Source organism: Octopus bimaculoides, chromosome 6 (assembly GCF_001194135.2).
Source record: "Octopus bimaculoides isolate UCB-OBI-ISO-001 chromosome 6, ASM119413v2, whole genome shotgun sequence".
NCBI lineage: Eukaryota > Metazoa > Mollusca > Cephalopoda > Octopoda > Octopodidae > Octopus > Octopus bimaculoides.
In genome coordinates this window covers 106,781,463-106,782,802 of record NC_068986.1, presented here as the reverse complement: position 1 = coordinate 106,782,802, position 1,340 = coordinate 106,781,463, and positions in this window count along the sequence as shown.

Below are 1,340 nucleotides of genomic sequence, written 5' to 3'. Positions count from 1 at the left end.
AAGTACATACATAAATACACATACATACATCTTCTTTGTATGTATTGTGTGCGTGTGTGTATGTGTGTGAGATAGAGTGAAAGAGAGATTTGATGTCTAAGTGGCACTCACTTTCTCTTTCTTTCTTTCTTTCTTTCTTTCTTTCTTTCTCTCTCTCTCTCTCTTTCTCTCTCTCTCTCTCTTTCTCCCTCTCAAACACACACACCTCCATTTCATCTGTTGTTTGATACTGTATGTAAATGTATGTGTGTATGCGTGGGCCATTCCACAATTGCCATTTATTTTAGTCACTCTGGTGAGGATATTTACGTAACTCATTTTTTTCATTTAATCCCCATTTTAACTTTCAAAAAAGTTTCCGAGAGCAATTTTCTCATCCTGTACCAGTGGAGACGGCATAGATGTAGATGATCAGTATTCTACAGTGAAGCAAATGCGAGTACAAGAAGCCAGATTCAATGTTGAATTCATTAACTCTGATAACTCTGTAAGTTTTCAAATATATAGACAAAGGTTTAGATGCTGCAAGACACTCTTATGCAGAATGGCACTCAGCAGATAAATTAAAATGATGAGAATGCACAGTGTGACAGCGGAAGATACATCAGTATCAATGAGGCTTTATGGTACATCTTCAATTTTCCCATTCAGGAGAGGCATCCAACTATCATTCATCTGAGTGTCCATGCAGGAAATGGTCATAGGGCTATCTTTACAAAAACAAACAACCTTGCAACAAGCACTTTATCCAAAAGAAACTACCATTACTGACTTTTTAAGTTGTTTCAAGTAGATGAAGATGCAAGAGAACTCCTTTACCAACAATTACCCAAGTATTACACTTGGAGAAACAATAGATGGCACTAGAGAACATGGGCTGATGCTCTTGCAAGAGTTTACAGTAGTCCCACAAGCCAAGCAGAATGCTACGACTTACGCGCCCCCCTCTTCACATGAAGTACGTGGTCCCAAATCATTCCAAGATTCGAGGACGGCGAATAGTCGTGCGTGTGAATCTTATAGGTAAGCATACTATCAATATAGTATTTTTTTTAGAAAATGAGTATTGGGACCTTGCACTGACTGAAACATTAGTATCAGATTCTCCAAGAGAACGACATAATCTTTGTGCAGTTATATTAAACAGGCGCAGGAGTGGCTGTTTCGTAAGTAGCTTACTTATCAACCACATTGTTCCGGGTTCAGTCCCACTGCGTGACATCTTGGGCAAGTGTCTTCTACTATAGCCTCGGGCCGACCAAAGCCTTGTGACTGGATTTGGTAGACGGAAACTGAAATAAGCCCGTCGTATATATGTGTATATATGTGTGTCTGTGTTT